The following is an 8,592-nucleotide window of genomic DNA, read 5'->3' as shown; positions in this document are numbered from 1 at the left end:
TTTATGAGTTTGAAAATTATATTACAAAACAAGACCACTTCAATGCAAATGTTATGAAACAATTGAAATACAATTCTGATATGATTGCTCGCTTGAGTGACTTGTTATTTAGAATATCGAATGATGTTAGAGGTGTTGGAAAGCATGCCTCTATGGTTGAAACTCAGTTAGAACAAGTTGCTAAATCTCAAAGAGAATTGCTTGATGAAATGAATAATAATATGCATGACTTTGCTGTTAGAGTTGCAACTAGAGGAGGTAAAATGACTCAGGAACCACTTTATCCTGAGGGACACCCAAAAATAATTGAACAAGATTCACAAAGAGCCAACACTAGTGCACCTAGTTCTTCTAAAAAGAAAAATAAAAATGATAGGACTTTGCATGCTCCTAGTGAACCTGAAATAGAGAAACCTCCTGACAATGATAATGAAGTTTCTATCTTTGATGCTGAGACTCAATATGGTAATGAGCACTCACCTAGTGATAATTAAAAATATAATGCTAATGTTCATGAAGATACCCAACCAAATAATAAAGAACCAGGCAATGATGTTGAGATAGAACCACCTGTTGATCTTGATAACCCACAACCTAAGAATAAAATGTATGATAAAATAGACTTCATTGCTAGAAAACACGGTAAAGAAAGAGAACCGTGGGTTATAAAACCTATGCCTTTCCACCTAAGTCAACTAAAAAGAATGATGATGAAGAATTTGAACGCTTTGCTGAAATGCCGAGGCCAGTCTTTTTGCGTACTCGCTTGACTGATATCTTGAAAATGCCTCCTTATGCAAAGTATATGAAAGACATCATCACAAATAAGAGGAAAATACCAGAAGCTGAAATCTCCACTATGCTTGCTAATTATACTTTTAAAGATGGAGTACCTAAAAAACTTGAAGATCCGGGAATACCAACTATACCTTTCCTCAATCAAAAAGAATTATGTGAAAACTGCTTTATGTGATTTAGGAGCTGGTGTTAGTGTTATGCTTTTGTCTTTATATAAAAGACTTGATTTGAATAAACTCACACCTACTGAAATATCTTTGCAAATGGCTGATAAATCAACCGCCATGCCTATTTGTGAGGATGTGCCCGTTGTTGTTGCTAATGTTACTATTTTGACTGACTTTGTTATACTTGAGATGCCCGAGGACGACAACATGTCGATTATCCTTGGTAGACCCTTCTTAAATACTGCAGGGGCTATTATTTATTGCAATAAAAGCAAGGTCACTTTTCATATTAATGGTAATGAGCATACGGTGCACTTTCCGAAGAAACAATTCCAAGTAAATGGTATTAATGTTATTGAAAAATCTCTGACAATCACTATTGGAAGTTTTCAAATACCTCTACCAACTGTCAAAAAGAAATATGAAATGCTTATTGTTGGGGACATTCATATCCCCATTGAGGCAACTTAGTGATTTATGAAAGTTCTTCGGTTTGATGCTAATCGAAAGTGGTTGTTAATAAGACTTGATCAACCTTATTAATGGATCATTTTTGAGCGGCATGAAGTTGATGAATTTAGTAAGCACTACATTCTGTCCCTACTTTTCATTCTTTGTTTTTATTAGCTAAATAAAATAAAATGCCATGTTTTGTCTGTTTTCTGAATTTCCCGTGCAATAAAAAATGACCCAAAAATAAAAGTTCTCAGAATGTCTTGAAAATTTAATACGATTTTTTTCTGAATATTTAAGAATTTTTGGTGCGATAAACATCGGAGGGAGGTACACCAGGTGGGCACAACCCACCTGGGCGCGCCAACACCCCAGGCGCGCCCTGGTGGGTTGTGGTCCCCACATGGGCCCCCTCACTTATCTCTTTATACCACATCATCACCTACCTCCAGAAAAAAAATCTCCATTGCTCTCTCTCTCTCTCTCTCGTGTTCTTGCTCCCAAACCCGCAGATTTCGATCTCTTTGCTGGAAGCTCCATTTCTGAAACTGCTTCGGGGGATTGTTGTTTGGTATGTGACTCCACTGTTTGTCCAATTAGTTTTTGTTTTAGTGGTTTATATTTTGAATAATTAGCTACTCTTGGTGCTGCTGTAGATGTGCTTGCATGTTGAATTCTTAGTGTTCTAAGTAGTTTGAATGCTTGCTATGGCCTCTATGTATCCCTATGAGTAGTTGGTATCATTTTTGTGAAGTTTCGTTGAGAAAATTTTGTGGGCTAATAAATTTCAGAATTTTGTTCATAGGAAAATCATGAATATCTTTAGGAATTTTGGCTCCAAGAAGGACTCAAAGGGTGTCATTGCGGAGTCATATGATAGTGATCTCCATCCTCGAAGGTTGGCGGAGGTACGGTCGTGCGAATGGCCGCACACCCCGTTCCTGGAAGAGGCTAGAATCCTTCAGGAGTTCATGCAGTAAGCTGCTAATGACGACCTCACCGACTTCATCACAGATGAGTGTGAACAACACCAAATCCTCACAAATATCTTTGTTCAGAGCTTTACTTTCCTGCCTAGGAATAATCCTCCTGAAGTTAGCTTTGATTTATATGCTGAAAATCATCAGATACCACTTACTGATGGGAGTTCGGTCGAGCCTAGGACGGCTGGGTTTGAGGCATTTTATCGCACTTCGACTGTGGGAGATGAGAGAGGGGTGTCAGCCACCACTGCCGCTGGCTTGCATTTTCCTGCTGTTCATTACTTTGCACTTTTCATTGCAAAATGCTTGCTTGCTAGGGAGAAGGTGGGAGCGCTCAGCTCACCAGACCTTGTGGTTTTGCTTCGTGCATTAGAGGGCGACAACACTTATAGCTTGGGATCTATTGTGGCTCGTCGCCTCCATCTTAATAAATCTCAGGGTAAAATCCATGGTGGGATTTATGCTACTTGCTTGGCGGCCCACTTTAATGTTGGGAATGCCCTCACGACTACCCTCTAACCAAGGTTTATCTAGAACATGCAGCCATGGAACACCATCATTTTATTGCACAAGATTATCCTGATATTCCTATCCCTTATAACCTGGTTTTTAGCATTGAAACTCGTGATATTATTCCACTGCCTGCTCCTACTTTGTTTGATCCTGTTGCCAGGGGTGGATATAAGATCATGTTTGCGGACATCATCGCCTACCGGAACGCTCAGGCTGCCGAGGAGGCAGCACAGGAGGAGCCTCCGCAGTGGGATCAGTGGATGCCCGCTCCCCAGTACCCCTACTACCATCCAGATTACTGATCGACTACCAAGTTAGGCCAAAAACCTAAGCTTGGGGGAGTACGTGTTTCTCACCGACATTACATTCATGTCCACTTATTCATCTTGTCGGTGTTCACACTTTTTCATTGTATCATCCATGCTTAGATTTATTTTTCTTGCTTTCTAAAGAAAACCCCAAAAGATTTCCTTGTTCTTCTTTTGCTTGTTGGGAGCTTTCCCATGTAAATAGTTTTTCTCATTTTTGCTTTTCTCTTTTATTCGCTTGTTCAAGAAAACTAAAAACTCCAAAAATATTTCAGTGTGTTTCTCTGAATATTTTCCTTTCATTCGAGTTGTACCGAGGAAGACCATGATGAAAATGTTGAGTGGCTCTCATTTGAATAATTGTTGAACTAATAAAGAGCCCATTTTACCTTGTCTTCTCCAGTGGAATAAAATGTTTTGCAGATTCCAGCATAGTCCATGGCACTCTTGCACTATTATTATTTTCACATCGTTCAGTCATGCAAGTGAAAGGCAATAATGACGATATTCAATGAACTGGCCGTGGCAGGGAGAAACTTGTATGAACTCAACTTGTTCTGTTTGTGTAAATATGTTTAACCTAGTATCCATGATTCAATCCATTATGATTAAACATGTTTGCAATGGCAATTATTGATTGTAGTTTCTCATGCCATGCATAAGTAGCTGGGAGTGGATAATGATTTATCTTGGATATCAACATTGCGTTAAAATGATTGTGATGTAGTATGATGATATGGTATGCTCCTCTGAATGTTCGAGTGGCTTGACTTGGCACATGTTCATGCATGTAGTTGAATCAAAACCAACTTAGCCTATATGATATTTATGTTCATGGTGATCATATCCTACTCATGCTAGTGTCCAATGTTACTTATGCATAATGCATGATCATGATCGTTGTTGCTCTCTAGCTGGCCGCTTCTCAATCTAATTGCTAGCCTTCACCTGTACTAAGTGGCGATTCTGCCTGTACATCAAAAACCTTGAACCCAAAGTTATTCCAGATGAGTCCACCATATCTACCTATATGCGGTATTACCCTGCCGTCCTAAGTAAATTTTCATGTGCCACCTCTAAAAAATTCTAAAAAAATATATGTTTTGTGTGCCTGGATCGTTCATGGAACGACAGGAGGTGGTTGGTATCTTCCATGCTAAGCGGGTTATTCTCAGGTCGAGTGTTTATTCACTCGCCATCGCACGCGAAAAGGACGGTAATAGGGATGCCCAGTCCCAAACTGCAAAATACAAAAAGAGTTAATCGCTCGAATAATCAAACAAAAACTCCCAATGGAGCCTTTACTTTTATCGCTTGGGAACTGCCACTAGCTTGTTTAGCATGGGAGATATTGATAACTGATGGCCGTGAAGTAAATGAGAAGGGTGCATGTCTCAAAATACCATTTATCTCTGTTTTAAAAACTTGAGCTCTGGCACCTCTGCAAATCACTGCTTCCCTCTGCGAAGGGACTATATATTTACTTTTATGTTGTGTCATCACCTTCTAAAACAAGCGCTAGAAACTGAGAGAGCACAACTGTCATGACTTATGCATTGTGTATAGCTAATGTTGGGTGCATCATGACTAGATCTTTTCTACCATGAATTACAATGTTTAGTCGCTGCTTGGACTTTGGAGGTGCTCTGCATTTATGTTTTGCAATCTCAGAAAGGGCTAGTGAGATACCACTATTGTCATATTATATCATGGTTGTTTTGACAATGTGTTGCCGTTCAAGATGTCTTATTATTGCTCGCTAGTTGATTATGTCATTGATATGAGTTAATATAATCTTTAAGAGTTATTATCGGCATAGTTAGTTATAATGTTGGCTGAAAACCTAGGTGGTGTTTAAGCTTATTTATGCAAACAAGAGCAAAAAAGTTCATAAAAGTTTTTCTTTTTCAGTTTTAGTTTATCAATTGAGTTGCTTGAGGACAAGCAAAGGTTTAAGCTTGGGGGAGTTGATACGTCTCCAATGTATCTACTTTTCCTAACGCTTTTCCTCTTGTTTTGGACTCTAATTTGCATAATTTGAATGAAACTAACCCTGGACTGACGCCGATTTCAGCAGAACTACCATGGTGTTGTTTTTTGTGCAGAAATAAAAGTTCTCGGAATGGAACGAAACTTTGCGGGGAATTTTTATATAATATATAAGAATTTCTTGAGCCAAGACCTACCGAAGGGGGGCACCTGGGTGGGCACAACCCACCAGGGTGCGCCCCCCTCACCAGGCGCGCCCAGGTGGGTTGTCCCCACCTGGTGGCCCCACAGACCTTGAAACCAAGGCTATAAAATCCTATTTTCGGAGAAAAAGAAAGAATTATCGCGATCCACGAGACGGAGCCACCGCCAAGCCCTGTTATTCCTCGGGAGGGCAGATCTAGAGTCCGCTTGGGGCTCCGGAGAGGGGGGTCTTCATTCTTCGTCATCACCAACCCTTCTCCATTGCCAATTTCATGATGCTCCCCACCGGGAGTGAGTAATTCCTTCATAGGCTTGCTGGTAGGTGAGGAGTTGGATGAGATTCATCATGTAATCGAGTTAGTTTTGTTAGGGCTTGATCCCTAGTATCCACTATGTTCTTAGATTGATGTTGCTATGACTTTGCAATGCTTAATGATTGTCATTTTGGGCTTGGGTGCCATGATTTCAGATCTGAACCATTTATGTTATCACCATTATATCCATGTTCTAGATCCGATCTTGCAAGTTATAGTCACCTACTACGTGTTATGATCTGGTAACCCCAGAGTGACAATAACCGGGACTTCTTCCGGTGATTACTGTAGTTTGAGGAGTTCATGTATTCACTATGTGTTAATGGTTTGTTTCGGTTCTCTATTAAAAGAAGGCCTTAATATCCCTTAGTTTTCAATATGGACCCCGCTGCCACGGGAGGGTAGGACAAAAGATGTCATGCAAGTTCTTTTAATAAAGCACGTATGAGTATTTACGGAATACATGCCTAGTTATATCGACGAACTAGAGCTAGTGCCGTATCGCCCTAGGTTATAACTGTCTCATGATGAATATCATCCAACAAGTCACCGATCCAATGCCTACGAATTTATCCTATATTGTTTCTGCTAATAAGTTACTACTGCTATCATCACTGTTACACTTGCTACAAAACTATTGCTATCACTGCTAGTGTTACCACTACTGATGCTACTATGATCAAAACAATCATACTATTGTGCTACTGATCACTTTGCTGCAGATAATTAATCTCCAGGTGTGGTTGAATTGACAACTCAGCTGCTAATACCTTCAAATATTCTTTGGCCCCCCTTGTGTCAAATCTATAAATTTGGGTTGAATACTCTACCCTCGAAAACTGTTGCGATCCCCTATACTTGTGGGTTATTAGCCTCCCGGGTTACAGAGCAAATGCTGATTGAGCATGTCCAAGTGGGTGTCTTAGCCGCAAAAAGTGCTATCCACTGGAGAGTCCCAGGAATAGAGACCACCCCTGCCCCAAAAGAAGGCAAAGTCATAGTTTTTACTGATCATATGCTTTGGGGGTTTACCCCACCCGGCTCAAAATTCTTTCGAGATGTGTTGCATTTCTTCCAACTTCATCCTCAAGATATCGGGCCCATCTCTGTTTCAAATATCTGCAACTTTCAAGTTTTTTGTGAAGTGTACCTTCAACAAAAGCCAACCGTAGAATTGTTCAAGGGATTCTATTACTTGAACCGCCAGACCGAGTTTATAGACGGGCCCAACCTAGAACTAGGTGGCATTTCAATTCAGAGGTGGAAATAAGCCACTTTCCCTGTGTCCGCACCTCCCAGTCACCCTAAGGACTAGAACCAGACTTGGTTTTACTGCCAAGACACATCTCCAGAGGGTGAAAATCATGTGCCAGGTTATCGTGAAAACCAGCTTAGCAACATACGCCCTCTCCCAAAACGGATCAGCATAGAAGAATGGGCCAAATATATGCCCATTTTTTCAAAGATTAGAGCCTTAATGGCCAATGGTTTGACTGGAGTCGATCTAGTTCGATGTTGGGTCGCATGGAGAATCTTACCCTTAAGCCGCCAACCCAGCTTAATGTGTGAGTATACTGGCAATGTCAAAGATCCTCAATGCCACTGCCAAATAGAACTGGATGATGACGAGATCAATAGGATGACCAAGACACTGCTTAACGAGATCTTGGAAACTTGCAGCAAAACAAGCTTGAGTCCTTTCTGCACCCTTAACAAAGCTCCAGCTCTAAGTACTTTAAACAACTTGCAACTTATTCATTATTTACTTAAACTGTCTTATCATTATCATTTGACTTCTGCAGCCTGATTCTTCTTTCTGGAACAAGAAGCTTCAGGATAATCGGCTAAAAAGGTCAGGACAAAGACCAAGGCTGACAAGAATCCTGCCAAGAAGAAGTCAGATGCAACTGACCCGTTTACTCTGAATGATGAGTCAGAGGTAGAACTTGACTCCCTTGGCTCCTTTTTCGTTTATCTTGTTGACACTGATTGCTATCAGGATGACGCGGAGGCCAGCCACGCAGATGGTGAAGAGGTAACTATCCTTTCCTCTGACTCAGAACCTCTGCCACCACAGAAAGTTCGTCAAGCGAGCTGGAAAGTAAGGTTTTCTCACCCTTTAGCTCACTTGGATCCCAACTTTATTTTGAAGAAACAGCAACATGAAGTTCGCCGCACAACCTGGAATAGAGGCTATGGGAATCTCTCTTCCAGTTTACCCAACATGCCGGTTCCTTGGAAACGCCGGAATGAGGTGCCACAAATTTCAACCCTCTCCTTTCCTAAGGCGGGTCTTATCTGTCAACCACTTATTCCGCCTCACTCAAATTTCCAGGGAATTTCTCATTCGTCCTCTGGCGACTCAACCGGAACTCAAATTCCCCTTTTCAAAGTCGCTCCTGGGTGAGAATATTAAACTTCTTTGCATTGGTACAACGATGTGCTATAGAAACGGTTTTTAACCCCTTTCCGCGATGGCATTTGGAATCGTCGCCAAGTGAGTGTGGGCGGGGTCCTTCCCACACGACCCAGAAACCGTCGGGGATAGGCCCTCCTAGGACACCAGATGAGCTCGTGTGCAATCGGGCGAGGCATCGAAACTCAATCATTTCCGTAGGTATGTACATCCCACACGGTGAATCCTAGACAAACATTTCCGTAGGTATGTATATCACACACAGTTCTTTGTATGGAAATGTTTGTGCAAGGTGGCCTAACGCAAACAGTTCGCTGCCGGAAGCCGTGTGCGATTGTTAGTTGATCGAACACGCCTACATTCTAGAAACCGTGCAGGTTGTTTGAGTCCATCGCCCACGGTGATGTCTGAGTAACCGCCTGCAATAGAAAACCCCAACAAGTAGGG

The sequence above is a fragment of the Triticum dicoccoides genome, chromosome 5A, assembly GCF_002162155.2.
Source record: "Triticum dicoccoides isolate Atlit2015 ecotype Zavitan chromosome 5A, WEW_v2.0, whole genome shotgun sequence".
Lineage (NCBI taxonomy): Eukaryota > Viridiplantae > Streptophyta > Magnoliopsida > Poales > Poaceae > Triticum > Triticum dicoccoides.
Note: the sequence above shows the minus strand (reverse complement) of the source record.